This window comes from Oryctolagus cuniculus, chromosome 16 (genome assembly GCF_051225735.1).
Source record: "Oryctolagus cuniculus isolate XC-2025 breed Fujian yellow rabbit chromosome 16, ASM5122573v1, whole genome shotgun sequence".
In the NCBI taxonomy this organism is placed as follows: Eukaryota; Metazoa; Chordata; class Mammalia; order Lagomorpha; family Leporidae; genus Oryctolagus; species Oryctolagus cuniculus.
Window position 1 is genome coordinate 74,918,031 of NC_142882.1, and position 23,743 is coordinate 74,941,773.

At 44.9% G+C, this 23,743-nt stretch overlaps 2 long non-coding RNA genes across 16 annotated transcripts in view; one reads left to right on the plus strand and one right to left on the minus strand.

The window, feature by feature from the left end:
* Window positions 1-16,717, plus strand: part of LOC149121825 (uncharacterized) — a 28,219-nt gene extending 11,502 nt beyond the window's left edge. For 10 of the 14 annotated variants that reach the window (XR_016222730.1, XR_016222737.1, XR_016222731.1 and 7 more), the window contains one exon: window positions 4,689-5,118. This is a non-coding gene — a long non-coding RNA (uncharacterized LOC149121825). Of the gene's footprint in view, window positions 1-4,688; window positions 5,119-16,412 lie in introns of those variants that run through there. The other 4 variants (XR_016222736.1, XR_016222739.1, XR_016222732.1 and 1 more) reach the window with 1 other exon arrangement.
* LOC149121826 (uncharacterized) overlaps window positions 5,471-23,743 on the minus strand; it is a 70,936-nt gene continuing 52,663 nt past the window's right edge. The window contains exon 3 of one of the 2 annotated variants that reach the window (XR_016222719.1): window positions 5,471-5,658. This is a non-coding gene — a long non-coding RNA (uncharacterized LOC149121826). Of the gene's footprint in view, window positions 5,659-22,758; window positions 22,778-23,743 lie in introns of those variants that run through there. The other variant, XR_016222725.1, reaches the window with a different exon arrangement.

Genomic DNA, 23,743 nt, shown 5'->3' on the forward strand with positions numbered 1-23,743 from the left:
GGCAGACACAGGGAGATCTTCTGTCTGCTGGATCATTCCCCAAATGTTTACAAAAGCCAAGGCTGGGCCAGGCCAAAGCCAGGATCCTGGAACTTCATCTGGGTCTCTTGTGTGAATGGCAGGGACCCAGTTACAGTCGCCTACATTTGTACCTCCCAGGTGTGCATTAACAGGAAGCTGGATGTGAATCAAAGTAGGTGGGATTCAAACTGGGCGCTCTGATGTGACATGCAGGTGTCCAAAGCAGTGATTTATCCACTGTGCCAAACGCCTGCCCCAGTAGTGACTTGAAAACAACCATCTTAAATATGCTCAAGAGCTAAAGGAAAACATGAACAAAGAACAAAAGGAAACCAGGAAAATAATATGTAGATAAAATGAGAATGTCATTAAAGAGATAGAAACTATAAAAATGAACCAAACAAATTTGGCTTAACAATTTTTTTAAAAAGTACAGTTAAATATTTAAAAAAATCTAGGGGAGTTCAGTAGCAGAATTGCACAAGCAGAAGAAAGAAGTTGAATATAAGTCAATTGAAATGATCAAGTCTGAGGAGAATAAAGGAAAAAGAATAAAGAAACTCACTCATTGTCAAAATGCAAATAGCACAGCCACTTTGGAAGAGTTTGTTTCCTTACAAAAATACTGTTTGCATATGATCCAGCAATTGTGCATACTCAAATATGGACACATGAAGTGAAAACTTATGTCCCACAAACACCTGCATACGAATGTTTATGGCAATATAAAATGAGGTAAGAAGGACACATGTAGAGCAGGAAAGAACTGAAGGAGGGAAAGAGCATGGGGAAATTTAAATCATTTTGCTTCTTGTATTCAAATGGCCTCTTGAGGTGTTGCTGCCTCTTATCTTTGATGTGCAGACTTTCCCCACCTTAGGCACCTCGGGTGAGCTGGGAGGCAGGGCTCTCTAGGGTGTGAGGGAGGAAAGGAGATGCTCTGCTCCAGTTTACTAAGATTCCTGCTAATAGGGGAGAGGTCGGTTCCCTTTTCTTCTATTATACCTTAAGTGTGTTTTAATGAACCGTTAGTGACAATTTCTATAGAAAACTATATCCCTCAGATTGGATCACCTTAAAATGAATTTTTGGAATTTAGCTAACATTATCTAAATGTTGCAGATAAAGAAAACAAAGATGGAAAAATTGTGACTTTGCCAAAGGCACTGCAGTCAAATTAAGCTAAAATTGAGATTATGTGCACCTTTATTCAGTCTGCAAAATTTCCTTTTCTCTTGGATCTCTGGTGAGGTTAGCCTTGAGAGGTTATTGTGGGGTGAGGGTGAGGGGATGGGGGCGGGGCAAAAAGGACTGAGACAACCAGCACCATCCAACAAACATCTCTCTTCCTCCCTCCCTCCCTTTCTTTTCTCCTTCCTTCCCTCCCTCCTTCCTTCCCCTCTCTCTGCTTCTAATTTCCATTTCTATTTCTCTTCCAATCTTTCTTTCCCCTCTCTTCCTCTGTGTGAGTGTTTCTTTTGCATCCTGGGCTTATACTGCTCTCCGACCTACCTCCTCTTATTTTTCAGTTCTAGTTTTTAAACCCGCTCCTTCTAGTAGAGAAAAGAATGTTATTATTACTGTTATTTTTTTTGAAGTTCTTTACTCTTTCTGGCTCTGTGCCAAGCATTGTAAAAGGGAAATTACATAGAGAGAATTTAATCTCCATAGGCATACAACTTATATTGAGTGCCGGCTGTGGTTTTATAACACTCTTATCATTCCTGATTTTTTTTCTGTTTTTCAAAACAGTTAAAAGTCTGGTGATAGCAATGAATTGCCTACTTCCAAAAATGCATAAATTGCAGACATAACCTATCTACATGCAATTTCAGAAGATTCTCAATCTCCCTGTACCCCTTAGGAGTCTATGATCGCAAATCAAGAACCCTGATGATCATCTCAATGTATTTCACAAATGGGAAAAAAAGGAATAGTGTTTTAAAACAATATATTTTAATTCATTTCATCAAGAAAACCAATAGGCTGTATCATAGCCATTTTGTGTGAGTGGGAAAGGAAAAGAAAAAATGTTGTTAAATTACAAATAGTTCATAACATCTAAAAGGAACAAACATACATCTACATATATGTATATATATTTATGATACCCATGTGATACAACTGTTACAAAAATTATAGATAAAAATATATACATGTAAGTGTGTATAGAAGTATAAGTGCATAAAACATGTCAATTATATATAATACAGTACATATAAAATTTTTGTGATGGGGTATCATGAAGAAATTATTGCATTTAGATATGGAAATTGAGTATCAGGGCACTAATGAACACCTGAGTCAGAATTCTAACCTACCTCTAACTCCAATGCCCCTTGGAGAATAACATCTTATTTATCTTTTCTACTTAGCACAAAAATTGTACCCATGGAATATTCAAATGTTGACTGAGTTAAAATGGACAGAGTCAAGTGAGGAGCCCAGCAGTAGATCATGGAGACTAGAGAACACGCTCTCCACCCGATCCCACCTCCCACTGAATTTATTTTCTTTAGAGGAAAGGGAGGGGTGTTCTAACCTGTTCTAAGAGTTGGGGGACTGTACAAAATTTCAAGGAAATACGGTAGCTTTGCCGTATTTCATCAGAGAACTATGTGGGCTCCAAGCCTGTGAGAGGAACAAGCTCAAATACACCAGTTCTCATCTGAACAGAACGTGCTGCAGACTCAAGGTGGAGTAGCTTGAGGAAACTGTTTTCCATCTAGCAAATCCTCTGTGCACTAACGGAGGCGTCCTTAGGTCCCTGAAATACAAAGACCAATGGGAAACCCGCCTGGGAGGGAAAAAAGCAAGTTGAGTGTGAAGATAGTTCTTAAGTGAACTCTGATTGTAGGGGAAAGGACTCAGTGACTGAAGACACTGTTCAGAGTACACACGTACAGACTGTAATGGAGGCCAGCTAATGAAGGACAGTGAATATGACGAGCGACAGTGAAAAAAAATGGACACAGTATCAGAATGTGGGCAAGGCTGAGCTAGACGCTGATTTTACTTCAAAGCAGTGTCTCTAGGGAATCTAACAAACTGGACGCCGGTGTCATCTTAGACTTAAGGCAAAATGCATGACTGTGCTGTCGTGGTTGGTAGGGTCATGATTTAAAAACATGCCCATCTCAACTTCAGGTCAGAGCAAGTTCAGAATGCAAAATTTTTGGATTTCTCAAATCCTTTCCTAAGAACAAGCTAAACAGCGGGGAACATGCCCCATGCCCCTGAAAAGCAACTGAGATAACACTCCCATGAGTCCCAGGACACGGGTGAGCCTTGGCCCACCTACCCAGGACCCATCCAGGGCAAGCATGAGTCTAGCAGCTGTGCAGAGGCAGTGGAAGGGGAGAGAACAGGAGTTCTGATGATACAGAAATGGCCTCCAAACACTCAGGAAGAGAGCGTCTCACCCTGGCGGAGCTCTCAGCCAGTGAATATGGTGAGAATAGCAGTGAAAAAGAGAAGGTTCTAGTCTTCAGTTTCTGAGTCAGTAGAATAACAAGATGTCAGCTACCCACTAAGGGACCCTGGAGAGATCAGAAGGTTTTGGAGTGGCTTAAGCACTCAAACAACTCCAAAATAGCGGACAAAACTTCTTCCCTGTGAAAAATCCTTCCATGAAGAGAATTTGGATTGAGAGAGTGAGTCAGAAGGTAAAGGGCCATGAGGCTTTGAACAGTGGGAGGCAAGGGGGCAGTTGAGAGGAGACAGAACCCTGACAGCGACGTGACTAGGCTACCTACCTCTACACGCATCTACTTTTCTCTCTTTCTATTACCTCTACCTGTCACTCTGGGTTCCTATCTGTCTATCATCTGTCCATCACTGACCTGTCTGTCCATCATGTGCTAATAATAGAGGAAGAAACCCTCAGCAGTGAAGCTACTAAGGCTACTATGGAGCATCCCAGTCCCCTACAGGGGAACCACTTTGGAAAGTCACGGAACACTTGACTTTACACATAAACAACACAGAAAAATAGTCTAACACCGAACAAATATATTACTGTAGAAAATGAAAAAATGATGAAACAATGGATAGTGAATGTATAACAGAAAATACACAGTCAAAAAGAGATAGAAGGGGTTGGTGCTGTGGTATAGCAGGTAAAGCCACCGCCTGCAGTGGCAGCATCCCATATGGGCACCAGTTCGAGTCCTGGCTGCTCCACTTCCTATCCAGCTCTCTGCTATGGCCTGGGAAAGCAGTAGAAGATGGCCCAAGTCCTTGGGCCTCTGCACCCATGTGGGAGACCCAGAAGTTCCTGGCTCCTGGCTTTAGATCGGCCCAGCTCTGGCCACTGTGGCCATTTGGAGAGTGAACCAGCAGATGGAAGAACTTTCTCTCTGTTTCTCCCTCTCTCTGTCTGTGACTCTTTCTCTCAAATAAATAAATCTTGGGGGGGGGGGGAGGGGGGAGAGGGAGAGAGGGAGGGAGAAACTAATTAGTAAAGCAAAGTTATCTATGTGAAATCAAGGGTGCAGTAACAACTGTCAAAGAACAGCATCTGTTAGGATAAAGCACTGAGATATGAGATGGCTACCCATCAACTGGGGATTGATAGAATTTGTAATTAGACTGAAGTCACTGACCGGTGAGGGCTGACCCATTTCCAGTTTACCTTTACTCATACGCGTGTTCTCTTTTGGTTCTAGTTGAAAGCCTACAGTGTTTTACAGATCACTCATCCCTGATATCTCTCAACCCCTTAAATCTACCAGATGTCTTGCTCCAGTGCCCATCCTTCAGCTGTTTTTCTTGGGCAAATGCCTCAAGGCTAAAAGTAATGGCACACACCAGGCTCAGATCTTGGGATTCTCCACCTGAGTGACTTTTTAATACCATAACCTTGTTCTGAAACGACCCAATTTACCATAATCCAAAATAGAACTTGCTAAATACAGTTAACAAAGAAAGGGGAAAAAGACAAAAGATAACAAGTGTTCAAGAGGAAAATGATAGTTACAGAAGACAGGAAAAGAAGACCCATCTGAAGTAGAACTTATGTTAGAAAAGGAAAATTGGAACAATGGAAGAAAACAAATAAAATGTCCTTAGCACAAGAAGATTCTCTTGAAACAAACAGAAAGAAGAACACCTATATTCAAAGATCACACTATTAACCTTGAAAAAGAGAATGCAGAATTGTCAATACCAAAACATATTCCAGTAAAATTGGGCAAATAAAAACTTTTTGGATATCTAGGCATAAAGACTAAGTCATTCATAAAGGGATATAAAATCACATCCACTTCAGATTTTTCACTACCATAAAATAATTGAACAACATATTTAAGATACTAAAGGAAAATATGAATCAAGGATTTTATACACATGCAAACTTACTTTAAAATATCAGAGCTATAGTCAAACAAATTATAAGCATGCAAGAAATCATGGATTATTTATTTCTTTATTTTAAAAAAAGATTTACTTAGGTGAAAGGCAGTTATAAGAGAGGATGGGAGAGAGAGAGACAAGGAAATCTTCCATTTGCTGGTTCATTCCCCAAATGGCCACAATGACTGGAGCTGGGCCAAGCCAAGTCCAGGAGGCAGGAACTCCATCCAGGTCTCTCAAATGGTGACAGGAGTCCAAATTCTTGGGCCATCTTCTGCTGCTTTCCTAGGCACATTAGCAGGGAGCTGGGTAAGAGGTAGAGTATCTGGGACTCAAACCAGTGCTCGCCAGCTTACCCTGCCACACCATGACACTGGCCCCTCAAGGAATACTTATTAATCCCTGAGAATCTACCTAGAAAATGAGCCTCAACAAAAAATGTATAGGCAACACTTCAGCTGAGTTACAGATGCACAATAGCTTGCCAGTAAATGCTACTGGGACAAATGGGTGGATGTATGGACACCGGCATAGAGGAATAAAGTAGAATTATTTCAGGATGTACCTGGGTAGGAAAAGGAAAGACTTGCCCACATTACTGGTTATTACAAAACCAAGAACATGAAGTCAAATCATGCTAGTTCTGGGAAAAAAGAATTTTAGATGAGTGCTTTCACAGTCTTATTTTTTAAATAAATAAACTGTCTCAGTGATTTGTACAAAATGCACAGATGGTTCATGGCTGAGCCAGGAAGTGGATTCAGGGTTTTCTGATGCTTGGTGAAGTTTTCTTTAAAAGTGTGTTCACTGCCATTAAGTATCACTACTCATTTTCCCTATCAAGTAAACAAATTCTGTTCCATACATCCCATAACAAAATGCTTCTTAAGGACTAGGCCCTGATTTTTTTTAATTATCTTTATTTTTAATTTATTTTTTCTTAAAAATTTTTTAAAAAGATTTATTTACTTGAGAGCAGAATTACAGAAAGAGAAAGGAATATAGCGAGAGACAGGGAGAGAGAGAGATCGATATTCTATCTGCCGGTTCCCTCCCCAAGTAGCCACAATTGCCGGGGCTGGACCACATGGACACCAGGAGTCTGGAACTCCACCCAGGTCTCCCATGCGGGTGGCAGGGGGCCAAGGACATGGACCATCCTCTGCTGCTTTTCAGAGGCACATTAACAGGGAGATGGATAGGAAGTAGAGCAGCCGGGACTCAACCCAGAGTTCATAATGATGTCAGCATCACAGGTGGCTGCTTAACTCTCTGTGCCACAACACTGGCCCCTTTTTTTTCATTACTTTTAAAAACTTTAATCAATTTATTTTTATTGTAGAAAAATTAGAAAAACTCTTAACTTATAATCGTACCACCCAAAGTATTATTACTTATAAATATTTTTGTATTCACCTTTTTAGACTTTCTGCTCTGAAAAATTCATACTTACACGTTTAAAAGAAAATTGGGATCATATCATCTATTGTTTTATAGTCTTTTTCACTATATATAATCATGATTATGCTTCATTATTAACATATATAGAGCTAAATCACCAAAAAAACTAAAGTGGATTTTATATCAAGAAAAATGGAGATTTTAATATTACCTTATATTTTATTTTCCTAAGCATTTTATGAATTCGATACGTTCGGTGTCATTATAAATAGTTTAACTGTTATCTGTCTCCCTTTATACTTTGTTGACTTAAGTCTTTGTTTTAAAAGATTAATTTATTTATTTGAAAGGCAGAGTTATGGGCCGGTACCACGGCTCACGAGGCTAATCCTCTGCCTGCGGTGCCGGCACCCTGGGTACTAGTCCCAGTTGCTCCTCTTCCAGTCCAGCTCTCTGCTGTGGCCCAGGAAGGCAGTGGAGGATGGCACAAGTGCTTGGGCCCTGCACCTGCATGGGAGACCAGGAGGAAGCACCTGGCTCCTGGCTTCAGATCGGCTCAGCGCGCTGGCTGCAATGCGCCCACCATAGTGGCCACTTCGGGGGTGAACCAACGGAAAAAGGAAGACCTTTCTCTCTGTGTCTCTCTCTCACTGTCTAACTCTGCCTGTCAAAAAAAAAAAAAAAAAAAAAAAAAAGAAAATGAAAGGCAGAGTTACAGAGAGGCTGAGGCGGCGGGGTGGGGGGTGCCCTCCATTCACTGATTCACTCCCTAAAGCCAGGAGCCAGGAGCTTCTTCCAGGTCTCCCACAGGGGTGCAGGGTCCCAAGGACTTGGGCCATCCTCTACTGCTTTCCCGGGCCATAACAGAGAGCTGGATCAGAAGTGGAGCAGCGGGAACCTGCACCCATGTGGGATGCCGGCACTGCAGGCGGTGGCTTTACCCACTACACCACAGCGCTGGCCCCCACATAAGTCTTACACTTGCCAAGGTGATCAGTGAGAGCTCTGATTGTTGCTCTGGTGCCTCCAACAACCCAGAGGTAGTATCACTAGAAAGAGTTTTCGCCCAGGCAGGAGAGAAAATGAGAAGGGGAAAGAATTGCTGTGTGCTGAGGGGGAAGCTGTGAGGAAGTCAGCTTGCAAGTGAGTATGTCTGGTTCTGTTTGCCAGGCCTCTGATGGAGATGCCATCAACAGTTCAGGGCCTGGAGCTGAAGAAGCCCAGGCAGGGGGTGGGGGTGGGGCTGGGGGCAGAGCCACAGGGAGCAGCACAGTCTGACTTCTGGAGCTGGGCAGGGGGAGCACCAGGCAGCACGCCTCGGTCCCTGCATTGCACCATGCATCCCAGAAGGCAGCCTTCCGTACAACCAAGGGGAGAGCTAGCTGCAGCTGGTCTCTTGACCTAGGACACTGTCCTTTTTAGATATTTGATATTTGCTAATTCAAATTTTTTTGTATTGTGAACAAAATGATTTATTTCTTTTAATTCATCAAACCATTTTTCAGGCCCTGGAAATTCATGTAGACCTGAACACTTTGTCTAGATTGTCCAAAGCATTGGGCAGGAAGAGTCTGCAACCGATACTTGGGTCCTTATCTACTACATAGTACCTGCTGTCATCCTGTCTCATAGGCAATATAATGGGCAGGGCCCTCATCTCTGTTGATCATGGCAATACCATGTGTAGCAAAATCAAACAGAATCACAGCTACGGGGACTTCTGCTGGTAGATCGGATTTTCTGGCTTTCTTGCTTCAAACATACCCCTAATGCTGAGTAAATCCCTTGGGGAGAAAACAATAGCACCCTCGTTTATGCCCTAGAGAGATAGGGGCAGAGTTATTTAGTCTGGATAGTCATGTATGTTGTATAGAATTTACTTACAATTTTACCCATAGCCATATGATTTGGATTCAATGACCAGATCAGCTACTAGCAACTAAGTCGTTGAAGAAGATGAATTAGCCTTTCTAAGCCTCAGTTTTGCCATTCGAAATAGGAGAAGAATAACAGTACTTGCCCCAGAGGACTGTTGTATGGACAATATGAGGCAACACAGAAAAGTCATTTTAGTACAGAGCCTGGCATGCATTACTCTCTTTGATAATGTTAGCTATTTCTCTAGTAATGCCACTTACAGTGGAATCACCAAACAGCCATGTTTTAACAGAGCCACGCCAATGGTGGATGCTTGGATGTTAGACATCTGTCTCTCTCTCTCATACACTGAATATGGTATCACTGTTATCAATAGTCACGGTCTTTGCTTCAAATAAGGGGCTGGCAAACTCCAGCCCACTGTATGTTCTTTTGTGGCCTATAAGGGGCAAACCCGATTGTCAGTAGTTGGGAAAATCCGGAGATTTAGAGATGTTAAGCCTTGGCATAATGTGACTAGGGCATTAGTTGTTAAGAAGTGCAAAGTTATTTCAGGAGTAGCAATTTCCCTGCTGAGGAGAGAATATTTCTATACGCAGTTAGGATCCATAATGTGATTAAGACTTCTGCCTGCCAAATTTCTCCACAAGGCTTATGTTTTCTTGTTTGTAAAATGGGAATATTAAGAGCTTCCACCTTGGAGAGAGATTATGATCACATCAGGCAACGTTTGCAAAGTGCTTAATGTGGTTCTTGATGGGTTTCAATCAGTGTTAGCTGCTGCTGCTGTTATTGTTGAGGGTATTATTATTATTATTATCATCATCATCATCTCAGGAGAAATGCAGAGATCCAATCTAGTCCCTACCCTGGCTTTCTGTGGGCATTTGTATAACAGGTTTCAGCTCTGCCAGCTTGTACCCACTTACAGGTGGCAGTGGCTTTTCCACGTGCACCCTCTGCACGTGAAAGACTCCACCCTTTCTTCAGGGAGTTTTTGCAAGCAGGGTGTCTAACAAGTAGCCAGTTCCCCTGGAAATGGTGGGTCACATCTTTTTGACGAGTTTTTGCACTGTCTTCATGGCTCTGTATTCTAGTTTGGTGTCGGCAGTATATGATGGGGAGTTCAAATAATTCTTGGAAAACGGAATTTTTAAGTTTATTTTGGTGCAAAAATTTTTTGAAGTCCATATGTATTTTTTTTCACAATATGTGTTTTTTCATGAAATTTTTAAATACTCGATGGGGCTGGCACTGTGGTGTAGTGGGTAAAGCTGCCGCCTGCAGTGCTGGCATCAGATATGGACACCAGTTTGAGTTCCGGCTGCTCCACTTCCAATCCAGCTCTCCGCTAATGGCCCAAGAAAGCCATGGAAGATGGCCCAAGTCCTTGGGCCCCTGCACCCAGCTGGGAGACCCACAAGAAGCTCCTAGCCTCAGATCAACTCAGCTCCAGCTGTTGCGGCCATTTGGGGAGTGAACCAGTGGGTAGAAGATTCTCTCTGTCTCTCTGTCTCTCTCTCTCTCTGTCTCTGTCTCTCTGCCTCTGCATCTCTGTATCTCTGCCTTTCAAATAAGTAAATAAATCTTTAAAAAACAATAAAGACTCCTCATATGCCCAGATTTCACAAATTCTTGCACCTCTTTTGACTTGGTTTTTCCGTGAACTTTGTGAAGTCCGGGTGTTGCTGTTATTGGTAGCATTGTGACCTGGTGTCCCCAGCCCTTGACTCCGGCCCGGCCGTCATCCTGCTCCATCCCACACCCAGGATCCCAGCCCTGTTGCCGGAATTTCCGTTGCCAGCGCTCATTTCATCGGGGTCAGAAAAGCGATGGACTGAACCGTGGTGTTCAGCAAGTCTTCTGGATCTGGGCAGACCTAGGTTCAAATCCCAGTGCCATCATTTGCTGGTTTCCTGAACTGAATCCATCACAAGAGTTTTCTGTGAGATAGCTTCTAACAGTAGTGAAATCGATAAGATAATCTACATCCCAGTGGGTTTGGGGAAGATGAAATAGAGTAGTGGATGTGATTGGCCTAAAGAAAGACCCCCAAATGTTAGTTTCCACTTAAATTGTATATAGTCAAATTTGCACGTGCTTAGATGTAAATATTTCCTTCTTTTTCTTTTATATTGCAGTACAAAGGCTGCAACAGATATATGCAAATAATGATTTCAAAGTTGTTTTCCTGCCATATTTGAATAGTAGAGATGATCACGTTCTAGCTAATAATATACTGCCATTATGTAGGTAAGCCTCTGCTACTACTCTTCAGGCAATTGCTTTTCTTGGAACCATCTGTATCTTTGTACTTGACCTTGGCTTACTTTCTGATTTTATTACTTAACACAACCATTAGCTTGTGTGATTACCTTTAATTAACTCGTATTTGCGCCATAACCTTGTTTCTTGGTGGGCCAGGTTTCTCCTTTGCAAATTATGACAATTCAGTCAACTCATTTTTCCCTTTGTAACTAAATTAGGAATTTCTGTCCCAATATTTCTCTCAGAGGAAATACCAACCAAAATATGTTTAATAATAGAACATATTTTAAAAAGAAGTTATTGACTTTTTTAAATTAGTAAAAATACACATCTCATTTCTCTTGTAGGTTGCAACTAACTCTCACTTTCAAGAAACAGCATACTGGATGTATCATTGCAGGCTACCATCTATCTAGCTGTATATACTGTGACGCCATAGCTATATAATTTATAATTGATTAAATGTAGCCTTCCTGATCATCCTCTAGGGCTTCAGTCAAAGATTAAATCTCCTCTCAGTGTTGTTTTTTTTTTTTTTTTGAAAAATTGGTTGCAATTATGTTGCTTTGATTTCTATCACTATTTTAATTTTCCCTAATGTTCAAATAACAGGATTAGCTGGGTGGTGGCTTATGGAAGAAGGGAGGGGCAGGTGGCTAGGAGAGACATGGTAGGTACACACACACACACTTACAGGCACAGAGTATTGACAAAGAGTGCAAGGAGTTCTTTGTCCTTCAAAATGTCCAAATTCTCGGTTCTTTTCTCCTCCAGGGAGGATAAATCAGCTTTTCTAAATTCTGGGATCTTTCTCAAGGGTTTTGAGCGAAGCAGGAGACCTTCTGTGCCCAAGGGCCTAAGCAGAGGAAGCCAGGTCCTGGGGATTAATGTGAGACCCAGGTGGTGTCAGGATCGCCATACATGGGGAAGAACCTGGGAGTGAGCCTGTCGCATGTGCCACACGGTGGCCAGATGGGCAGTCCTCCCCAGCCCTGTGTCCTTGGCAGTGACTCAAAGTCTCCAGCAGGCAGGCTGCCATTCTTGTTTCCCTAAACTCCTGGGCGTAGCTTGAGGAGAACTCAGAGATTTTATACTTCCTTGGTTAGCTCTACTTTGATTCTAAGGATCCCTCGGACCAGACATACCCTACTGCTCACCAGCAAACACACTAGAGACTCGTGCTCACCCAGGACCTCTGACCACCTCGGTAGTCATGCAACACACATTTATTGAGTGCTGACTAGATGTCTAGTTCTAGACCTGCAGTTGGACTTTGGAAGGAGGTAGGACAGAAATCCCTCCCTTCGTAAAACTTACTTAAATTTTACTAGGTAGAGAGAGTCACACCATAAGCAAACAAACAAAATGTTTAGGATGTCAGTGATATGCGCAGAGGAAAAAAATCAGAGAAGGGGGAATAGTGAGTGTGTGAATTGATCATTGCGATATTAAACAGGGTGATCAGTGAGAAGCGGACATTTTAAGAAAGACCTAAAGAAGTTTGTGATGGACAAGCAATTCATGGCATAGGTAGTAGTGTATGCAGAGGCCCTGGGGTGGGAGCATACCATGTGTTTTTGGGAAGAGCATAGTAACGGAGACTGAAGTTGAATGAGAGAAGAAAGACTTAGGAGGAAATGCAGTACCTGAGCTACACAGGGCGTCACAGACCTATTAAAGAACTCTGCCTCTGAGTTCAGGACCACTGGACAATTTGGGTCTGAGGAGTGATATGATCTGGCTCTGTATGTAGAGGAGCAAGAATGGACGTGGTGGTATCAGTTGAGGGGCTATGGCAAAAGGCAAGACAACTTGGAGTAGGTCGCTCCCAAGGAGGTGATGTGAAGTCTCTGAGTTCTACTCCATTTTGAAAGCAGAGTCAGCAGCACTTGGTGATACATACTGTATGTGGGGTGCGTGAGAGCGGGCACATCAAACACAACTCCAAGGCTTCGAACCTGAACAACTGGAAGGGTGAAATTTCACGTCTTACTGGGATGGGGAACTGAGGAAGGAACATTTTTGCCAAAAGATCCCAGGTTTGTGGAGGGCGTGTTAACTCGCATTGCCTGCTAGTTGAAGATGTTACGTAGGTAGCTGAATTTCTAAGTCTGGGGTTCAAGGGAGAGCCTGTGCTAGAGACATACACTGGGGGTCATTGGTGAAGAGATGGTAGTTAAAGCTGCATGGATGGCTGAAGTTCTTGCTCTTCTGATCCTAATGTTCTCGTGGGACTTTGGGGGCAGAGTAGGGTACATTGGTGCACATCAGACAGGGTCAGCACTGAACAGTTCTCATCAGAGAACTGGTGATCCAAACACCCAAGGGGATTAACCAAAATAATGCTGGATAGGAGGAGAGGAGAGGAGAGAAAATTTTTGCAATTATACCTTGGCAGTTTGTGCAGAGTCCCTGTGCAGGAGTAATGGGAAATCTCGAAGTTTCTGTGATCCCTGTGTAAATGAGAACGACAGTGTGCACTGCTGCCCAAAAGAGCAGTTGTCTGGTTCATGGGAGGGGCCTGTGGAGAGCAGCTTGGCAGCAACAGCCAGTCTGCGAGCAGGAGCGCTGGTCTGGGATTTACAAGGCCGGCCCAGCTCTTCCCACTGCTGAGAACCTGCGCGGTGTCCCTCCACAAGGCCTGCCAGTGGGCTCCCACCAAAGCCAAGAACATGAGCAGCTTTAAAATTCCACCATGAAGTGGAGGAAGATGCTCACAACCGGATAATAGTGTGGACTTGAAAACATGGTTGGCAAAAAGCTAACAAAACTGGCAAAAGGCAAGTATGTTTTAGAAAAGCATTTTTAAATTGTGAACTAGGTATAGCCAGGGCCAATGAAGAAATCGATGAGATGTCCTACTGGCCTCAGTGGGAGCACAGTAGTAGTTTTATGAAGGCTACTTATGTTATGAAGCCATGCGACATTTTGAAATCAAACAGTAGTTTTAAGCCAATGTCCATGTCTACTCCCACTTCACAGCCAAACTGGCTATGTGACTTTTATGTTGGGGCTGACACTGTGGTGTAGCAGGTAAAGCTGTTGCCTGCAGTGCTGGCATCCCATATGGGTGCCAGTTCGAGTCCCAGCTGCTCCACTTCCTATCCAGCTCTCTGCTATGGCCTGGAAAAACAGTAGAAGATGGCCCAAGTTCTTGGGCCTCTGCACATGCATGGGAGACCTGGAAGAAGCTCCTGGCTCCTGGCTTCGGATCAGCACAGCTTTGGCCATTGTGGCCAAGTGGGGAGTGAACCACTGGATGGAAGACCTCTCTCTCTCTCTCTCTCTCTCTGCCTCTCCTTCTCTCTGTGTATAACTCTGACTTTCAAATATATAAATAAATCCTTAAAAAAACTTTTATGCTCTAGTGCAAAACAAAATCATGGGGACTCTTGCTTAGCAACTAGTGGGAGTTTCGAGACAGTGACTGCTGAGTCTTAGAGAAAGCGTGGGTCCATTCTGAAAGCAAGGCCCTGCTTAACTGCACTGGCCGCACACCTTGCCTCTGGCCTTTGAACTTAGCATCTCCTCTACCTGGGTGCCCTCCCTGCAGGAGGCCTTCCCTGAACCCCTGACCTATGGAGATTCATAAGCTAAGCTCTCTTCTCCTTTATTTATCCTGAATTATCTTTCTTCATGGGACCCTATTATTTTTAAAAAGATTTATTTATTTACTTGAAAGGCAAAAAGAGGGAAAAGAGAGAATGAATGAATGAATGAATGATGGAGATCTTCTATCTGCTGGTTCAATCCCCAAGTAGCCACAAGAGCCAGGTCTGGGCCAGGTTGAAGCCAGAAGCCAGGAACTCCTTCCTGGTCTCCTATGTGTGTGGCAGGGAACCAAGCACCTGGACTATCTTCTGCTGTCTTCCCAAGAGTGTCAGCAGGGAGCTGAATTAAAGCAGAGTAGCCGGGACTAGAACCAGCCCTCCAGTATGGGATACTGGCTTCCCAAGCAGTGGTTCAGCCCACTGTGCCATTACACCAGTCCCCCAGACCCTTCCATTTTTATGTTTTTATTGTAGTTTAGTTTCCCTCCACTTGAATGCAAAACTCAAGGAAGCATGAACTTTGTCCCCAGCTCCTGAACAGACATAATGAATTTCACAAATATTTACTGAATGGATGATTCAATGAAACCCATGGCTTTAGTCAAGGAAGGCCAAGTAGCCTTGTATGATATTTTATTGTCCCGATTTCAAATGCTCTTAAGCTTTATATACCTAAAGTAAATATTGCCTTTCCTGCCTCTTTCCAAAAAGTGCTTATGGTGTTGCTGCGGCTTTTATAGTCTATAGCTCTGCATCAAGTACAAAAGGAACGCTGTGAACCTTGTGGAGTCTCTGGTCTCCCTGAGCCTGTAGGGACAATTCTGTTAAGAAAGTCTGCTTTTGAAAAATTTGTAAAGCTCCAGAATCTTCTGCTTCAATTTCCATTTATAATTTGAAGACCCCAAAGGAAAAAAGGTCCAACTTCTACGTGAAAAGCAAACCTGACCTTGGGGTTGTTTCTTGTGAATGTGTGATGAGGACAAGGAGGTCATGGCCACCCCCTGCTGTCACTGGGCTGCTTCTTCCCACTCCTGTCCCCCACCTTGGGGGAGGGAAGAGAGAAGGGCAAATCACAGTCGATTGAGGAGAGATTGCAGAAATTTATCTTAAGATGCATCATCTTCTAGTTCTATAAAGGTTATTTGCTAATTTTCTAATAAAGCCTTTATTGTCAACCCCCCACCCCCACCCCACCCTGTATAGTCATTATTTAGAAAGTCCCTGTGACTATGGCCATGACCTGTCATCAGATAACAGTCACAGCCCGCTTCAACTTCTCTAGGCCTTTAATAAAACCCAAGTCATCAGGTCTCAAAGCTCTCATCACTTGGCGTTTGCAGACTAATTTCTTTATAGTGTTCTTGACCCTTAAACTGAGGACTGGCATTAGATTTTTAGCTCACTGGTCTTCTCTTTTCCTTTCTTAGCACAAGCATTTTCTGTGTTTTGTTTGTGAGGAGTCCCTTGACTCTTGAGATTTATAATGTTTTTTTTTTTTTTGAAGATTTATTTATTTATTTGAAAGGGGGAGTTACATAGAGGCAGAGGCAGAGAGAGAGAGAGAGAGAGAGAGAGAGAGGTCTTCTATCCACTGGTTCACTCCCCGATTGGCCGCATGGCAAGACTTGTGCTGATCTGAAGCCAGGAGCCAGGAGCTTCCTCCACGTCTCCCATGTGTGTGCAGGGGCCCAAGGACTTGGGCCATCTTCTACTGCTTTCCCAGGCCATAGCAAAGAGCTGGATGGGAAGTGGAGCAGCTGGGGACTTGAAGAAGTCCGATTTTACCCTCTTGCCTAGCCTTACTTTTTTTGCCTTTAAAATCAATTTTGCTGTAATCCCACAGATTAACACTGCATTCATGATAAAAGACCAAGACATTTTTCACGTTCAAGCTTCTCTTGAGTTTCTAATGAAAAGTTTGTTTTTCCTTTACTGATTTAGGTTTTTTTGTATTTAAAAACGGGTCGTGGTGGTGGTGAGGATTTGGCACAGCAGTTAAGATGATGCTTGGGATGCCTGACGCATGAGAAACCTGGAAAAAGCTCCTGGCTCCTGGCTTCAGATCAGCGCAGCTCCGGCCATTGCAGCCCTTGGGGAGTGAACCAGCGGATGGAAGATCTTTCTCTCTGTCTCTCTCTCTGTCTCTCTCTCTCTGCCTCTGCCTCTCTGTAACGTTGCCTTTAAAATAAATAAATAAATCTTTAAAGCACCAAAATTAGCATCCTATGTTGGAGTGTCTGGCTCCATTCCTGGCTCAGCTTCCAGCTCTTCCCAATTTCAGCTTCCTGCTAATGCATACCTGGGGAGGCAGCAGGTGGTGACTCAAGTCCTTAGGTTCCCACTACCCATGTAGGGGAGCTGGAATGAGTTCTGGGCTCTGCCTTTGGCTTGGCCCAGCCCTGAATGTTATGGACATTTGGGGAGTGAACCAGCAGATGGACGATCTCTGTTTCTCTGCCTTTCAAATGAAATGAAAATAAGTAACAATTAAGAAAAAAGCAAATATGCACAGTTTTAGAAGGAATTTTAGCATGCACATGCAACATACTTAAATGCAACATACTTAAATCTGACCCCTTTTTCTTTCAAGCATCACTTTGTCATTTCATTCCTATTTCTCATCTGTGTGACTAGTGGTGAGTGCTCACTGAGCATTCACTCATGGATGAAGCACCAAGATTAGCACTGTACTTGTCCTGTTTAGAGTCTCAGCCTAGGCCCTAGAGATACACGCTACTCTTCAGTTACCTTTCAGGTGAGGAAACAGAGGACATCCCACCCAAAGTAGTAACGTTGAACATGGCCAAGCTGTAATGCACACGATGTCACTCAAGAGTTTGTGCTCCTCTCCAATGTATTTTAGTGCTTCTGTATGAGCCACACCTTGGACAATCATCCCTCCCCAAGTCCATTATTTCTTCAGTTGTCAATCCTACCTTCACTACAATTGTTCACACTTTTTTTTTTTTTTGACAGGCGGAGTGGACAGTGAGAGAGAGAGACAGAGAGACAGAGAGAAAGGTCTTCCTTTGCCGTTGGATCACCCTCCAATGGCTGCCGCGGCTGGCGCACTGCAGCCCGTGCACTGCGCTGATCCGGTGGCAGGAGCCAGGTACTTATCCTGGTCTCCCATGGGGTGCAGGGCCCAAGCACTTGGGCCATCCTCCACTGCACTCCCTGGCCACAGCAGAGAGCTGGCCTGGAAGAGGGGCAACCGGGACAGAATCCGGCGCCCCGACCGGGACTAGAACCCAGTGTGCTGGCGCCGCAAGGTGGAGGATTAGCCTAGTGAGCCGCGGTGCCGGCCACAATTGTTCACACTTTTGCTAAGGGAGCAAAGCCTGCAGTTCGGAGCACAGGCTCTGGAGCTGGATGCAATGGATCCAAATCCAGGGCCACCCACGAGGTATTTCATCTTGGGCAAACTATTTGGCCTTTTATGTCTCAGATTCCTGATCTGCAAGTGGGGAATGATAGTGCCTGCCTAATAGGGTTGTCATAGTTAACTGCATCAATACATCTAAGGTCATTTTGAACAGTCTCTGGTATGTGGGAGTGCCCCATAAATAGTGAATATTGCTACTAATTTACTAATTAAACAGAATTACTGAGTGCTTCAGCCCATTACTAAGTGCCTGGTACCACACTGAATTCTGAATTTCGAGGGAAGACTTAAGACAGTCTTTCCCTTTGGGTGTTCAGCTCCACTGGGAGTCCTAAACGACAGGGCCCCCGAGGAGAAATCCTCATGCTTAGAAAGGCAGTGCTGATGCTGGGTACACCACGTTAGGGAGGAACTCTTCAAGGAGCAGGTGAAGGCGGGGCTGTGGCCAAGTTTGTAGATCTCTCAGGTGCTTTCTCACCAGGCTGGTTCATCTCCCAGGGCAGTCTCCTTTAATCCTTATCAACCTGCTTGATTTTGCGGAAATGAGGAGAAACTATGTGGGCAGAGTGCAGCCCCAGCTTCTAGCCATCCCTACCATGGCCCCAGTGGTGGGAGCAAAGCCACTATTTCAGAACTCCTGGCACAACCTAACCACAAGCTGAAAGCAGCCACACAAGAGAAGCCACAGTAGGACCAGCAAAGAATCACATAGACCACTTGCACACTCATGAGGTGTGATTTGGGGGTGATTTGCTATGTAGAAATAGAGAACTGAAACACCCAGTGTGCACCACTGCTTCTCAGAAGTGAGAGTAGCAGGGTTCTTGCTTTCTGGTGTTTAGGAAATAATAGCTTTCACCGCTAATCAAGAACTTCCTGTGTGCCCAGCACTTTACATGTGCCCAGCACTTTACATGTTGAATCCTCATGATAACTCTAGGAGGCAGGTAAAGTGGCAGGTGAGACACCCAAGCTTTGGAGATGCTACGTAATGTATGGGTGGCCTTGCAGGCAGCACAGTCACAGAAGGGGGAGGTGTAATGTGCATCCCAGTGCATGGTCTCCCACCCCTCCAGAAGGTCCCACCGTCTTTGCAACTGAAGGCAGTGGTAACACACAAATGTCCATGGGATCCTCTGACTCCTACTTTCTGCCCTTATGAAGGAGGCATCCATCGGTACTCAGATTCACTCTTCTCAATCCCCACTGCCAGGATAAATTCTGAGGCACCCAAGGCCTCTCTTGTTTTTCTAGCTGCAGTTCTGAGCATGCCCTTTCCTTATCTTTTTCCCAAGAGGAATCACAGGGAGTTCCCTCCAGCCACCCCTCCATGTCTGCACACAAAGTCCTTGGCCAGGAAACGCCCCCTGTCGCCTCCCACACCTCGCAGTGAGTCCACTCGCCTCTTCAGACTTAGCTCAATCTTTGCCTTGATGCTGGGGACGCCTTCCCTGGTCTCCACAGCCTCAGCTGACCACTTCTAACTTGAGCCCCTGCTGAAACTGAACCCTTACCTACTACGTCATTCGTAACACCTTGTTGTTTGGAGTCAGCTTTTATCCACCTGGCTGTGAGCTCTCTAGTCTTACATTCATCCTGTGCCCCCAGTACCCAGCCCGGGTTGGTCCTCAGTGAGAGAAGAGATGCAGGCAAGCAGACCAGTGAGACGCAGTGAGGGTTGGGTGACATTGCCAAAGGGCTTGGTGTGCCACCAGGATCCTGAGTCCTTCCATCCTTACAGGGCCACCCTTTCTTTTTTTTTTTTTTTTTTTTTGACAGGCAGAGTTGGAGAGAGAGAGAGACAGAGAGAGACAGAGAGAGACAGAGACAGACAGAGAGAAAGGTCTTCCTTCGTTGGTTCACCCCCAAATGGCTGTCACGGCCGGGGCTGCGCCAATCTGAGGCCAGGAGCCAGGTGCTTCTCCTGGTCTCCCACGCGGGTGCAGGGCCCAAGCACTTGGGCCATCCTCCACTGCCTTCCTGGGCCACAGCAGAGAGCTGGACTGGAAGAGGAGCAACCGGGACAGAATCCGGCACCCCAACTGGGACTAGAACCGCGGGGTGCCGGCGCCGCAGGCGGAGGATTAGCCTAGTGAGCTGTGCGCTGGCCCTCTACCCTTTCATCCAACATCCACACTGCTCATGCTCCCCTCCTTGGCCTCGCCTCCTCGGTATCTCAGGAGCTGCAAGGAGAAGGCATGGAGGGGCTCTCCGTTCCTTTGGTCAGCTCTCCTCCCATTCCTTGCTTATCCTGACATCGCCATTCACCGATGTGGAGGCCAAGGGTTCCACTTGACATATATTGCTTTGCTCTTGATGGATTCCATCCCACTCATTTGTTCTCCCCCAGACAGCTTGAACACAAGCCTGTAATGGTTGGAAGATTTAATTTTTTTCCCAAGGCTTTCAAAGTTTTGAATGGATCATATATTCCTATAATTCAAATCTCTGATAATATAAAGGGGTGCATAGTAAAAATTCTCATTCCTACTTTTCCCCTCCTCTGCCTTATTTCCCTACTTTTGCTCAGCCTAGGTAGCTACTTGATTAGCTTCTTTGCTACTCTCTAGGTTTATTTATGCAAAGATAAGACAGTGAAAATACAGAAACATTTTCCCATTTGTGCTGAACATTGTTGGTAAAAGCTATGAAAAGAGGCTGGCTGAACCCACTTTCAAATCTGTGCTATTGTCTGCACAGGAAAATCCTTTCTTTGTTTCCCCACAGGGATGATTTCCACAGGGACAGTGTTTTTCAGAAAAAATGTAGGACGCAATGTCTGAGACGTGAATTCTTGGACAATACGGCAGCAGGTAGTGCCCTTGTCCTGGGAGATGTGGGAGCAAGGTCTCTGCAGGTGCTGCTCCAGACTTCTAGTCTGTTCCAGCTGACAGGACCACCGGCCAGGAGAGAACGGACGGTGATCTCCATATCAGACGTCACTGTCCAGCACTGTCCCGCTGCCGTCGGGCTGGGCCTCTGCTGACCCCTCGCCTCCATCTTTTTACTCCTGGCACTCTCCCACGGCCGCTCTGCTGTACCCAGGTGTTGCTGAAGATTCCTTATTCTTTTTTGTTTCACACAAGGAGCAGTTTAGCTTTGGGGAGGTCACATGTGAGGCAATCCTTTGGGAATTCCCAGAATAAATGGGGGTTTCTTGACTGTCATTTAATGTTAGCAATCAAGCTCTGCTGTTGTAATTTGCATATAATAATTTGCATATAGATAGGAAGGCATCAAAGCACCCCCTCCTTAAGATTAATGAGATAAGATTCTCATTGCACTTATTATCTAACACACATCTCACTTTGGGGTTAATGTGTTCTCTCCACTTATTCCCGGTATTCTTTTTACAGCAAGGACAACTAGTCTTCCCCAAATATTCCAGGGGTTCTCCCACATTCCTCAGTGACTTATTCTAGCCAATGAACTGTGAAGAGAAGTGTCCTTGTGTCTCCTGGCCTGAGGCAGTTAAGAGCCAGTGTGCCTTCATCCGTCCCTTTAGTAGAGGCCAAGGGTTCCACTTGACATAACCTGATCCACGTTGGACTGTGACATGAATGAAAAACAAGCTGTTGACATTTTTTTTTACATTGATTGATTGATTAATTGAATTGCATAGCTGTGCTACTGGAGCCAATACTTTTGGAAACTGATTACACTTAAAATCTCTAGAACAATAATGTATGAATGTATATCTTGTGTAGGACACATTCCACGTGAATCAGTTTGCAATCTTTAGTTTAGACATTTGGAGGTCCTCTGGGTATATAAGTGAATTCTGTTGAAAGTGTTCTAGTATTTTACCACTCCTATTCTCAAAGCTAGCAGGGATATTAAATATTCAATACATCCTAGTCCTTATATCGCCTTCAGAGTTACTCCTGTTTCTGTACAGTCACATGTGGGTACAATGTTCTATATGACCCACTTCCAAATTTCTTGAGATCTTCCCAAAAACAATTATGCAAATTCTGGCTTGAGCTCTTTTTGTTTGTTTTTTCAAGATAAATTTGGTAACCTTCGGAGGGTGGAATCAACTTGGAGTCATTCTACTTAACAGCCTGTCCACTGTCCCTAATGGCCAACTCCATTTTCTGTTACGCAGCACAGAGTAGCTGCGCCCTACTCTGCCCTACTCCGCCCTACCTTGGCCCTACTCTGGCGACTCGGATTCCTCAGCAGTCCAGGCAGCAGCCATTTCCGTCCTATTTCCACGACATTTTCACTGGTTTCTGGCATTGCCACAGAAGGCACAAACTGGGCAGCAGGAAGTCACAGCCTGGGGTCTCCAATGTTGAGATCCAGGTGTCTGTCTGCAAGGCCATTTGCCCTCCAAAACACTAGCGAGGGTTGGGCTCCAGGGCTCTCTCCAGCCCTGGTGGTTCCTGGGCTTGGCTTGTGGAAGGGTGCCTGCAGTCTCCAGGAGGGGGAGGGGCTCTCCCTGGGTGTGTGTGCCTGTGTTCAAGGGTCCTTGTCCGAAGAACGCTGGAGTAGGGGGTCCCACTGCAGTGGCTTCAGTATTTCCAAGTAAGGCCACATTCTAAGGGCCTGGGTCTTACGACTAAAACATGTGAATTTTGGGGAACACAAACTTACAGCATTGTTAGCGTTTGCAAAGTCAACCATACAAATATAATAGTTAATAGCTAAGACCTCATAATCAGACTCATTTGTGTTGAAATTCCATTTTCTGCCACTTTTTTTTTTTGAAAGACAGAGATCAGAGACAGATAGAGTAAATAAACCCAAAGATATTTTCCATGTATTTATTTGCTCTCCAAAGTCCCCCCAACAGCCAGGGCTGGGCCAAGCTGAAGCCAGGAGCCAGGAGCCAGGAATTCAATCTGGGTCACACACACGGAAGATGGGGGCCCAAGTACTTGCAGCCTCATTTGCCGCCTGCCAGGTTGTGCATTAGCTGGAAGATGAAATCAGAAGCAGAGCTGGGGCTTGAACTCAAACACTCTGATATGGGAGTGGGCATCCCAGGAGGCGTCCTGGTAACAAAACACCCCCAACGTTTTCTGCCACTTGAACCTGTTTCCTAAAACAAGGTCACTGGACATGACCTTGTAAAGTTGTTGGAATAATTAAATAATAGGTTTGTAGCATGATGTTAGGTGGGGCTCCTTCTGTCTCCATTTTGGCCATGGCCTCAAAAACCAAACCAAAGTGATTCATTGCACAGCACCGCCACATTCCAAAGCAAGTTGCCGGACCACTAATGCAGGATGTGCTTAGAGAGTGTTCAATGATCTGGGCTGGTGTGTGCAATCACTTGGCTCTGCTGATGAAGTCTGATGGGGCCAGCAAATCTCCCAAGAGTTGTTCTTCTTGTTACCCATGTGGGAGGAGAGAGCATCGCTTCCCCTCACCTCAGGTCAAGTGACAGGGACACTTGAGAGCACTTGATGGGGAGTCGCCAGTGCTGTCTGACGCAAGGCTGTGAGAGTAACTCTGGAAGGCTTTGGCTGGAGTCACCTGCCTGGTGGCTGCTGGCTCAGCTGCTTTCCCATTGAGGGCAGAACAATGAATCGGGAATTTCCCAAGTCCCAGGCTGGCTGGGGGTGGGGAAGGCTGAAGCCTTAGCTTTGCCAAGGGAGCTTTCTGCTTTCTTCCTCATAAAGAAGATGGGCTTTACCACTGGATGTAGAAATGGAGGGGTCTTCACCCAGTCTGGCGAGGAGCCGTGGTTGGAAAGCAGAAATGGGGGTTCCTCCAAGGGTGCTGTGACAGCTCTGAGCAGACCGAACCACGCTGGGAACCCGTCGGGCGAGCCAGGGTACATCAGACTGGGTTAGAGACTTCCCCACCACTGCCTGGCTTTCCTCCTTTCCCCTTGTGTTCTGACCTCACAGGATCCCAGGCAATCCAGTGGGCCAGG